A 402-nucleotide genomic window follows, 5' to 3' on the forward strand; every position below is an offset into this window, starting at 1 on the left:
CCCGCAAAACTGGTAGCCGGGGATATGCAGTTCGATAGGAAGCGCGTTAATGGCACGATTTAATAGACCGTTACCGATTTTTATTGTTTTCGACGACGCTGACATTCAGCACAGACTCTAATCAACGGCGCTGGACCGTCGATGTGCGTTTGCTGCCACGGATGATTATAATGTTCCAGGCACCGACGATACTGTCGAACCTCCGGGTCGGTCCTTATATGTTCCGGGATTCTGTCCTACAAAACGTCAATGTGCTTCGAAAACTCGCGCAATAGAACAATCTTCGGTATATATTTCAACTGTTCGGAGGTTAGGTCTCGAATATCATGAGTATCCAACAGTAGGAGAAACATTTTGGAGACTGAACGGATTCGATTCGGCGCCTCCCTATAAATAGTTGCC

The sequence above is a fragment of the Odontomachus brunneus genome, unplaced genomic scaffold (genome assembly GCF_010583005.1).
Source record: "Odontomachus brunneus isolate Ranch 3 - 2012 unplaced genomic scaffold, Obru_v1 Obru_scaffold_287, whole genome shotgun sequence".
In the NCBI taxonomy this organism is placed as follows: domain Eukaryota; kingdom Metazoa; phylum Arthropoda; class Insecta; order Hymenoptera; family Formicidae; genus Odontomachus; species Odontomachus brunneus.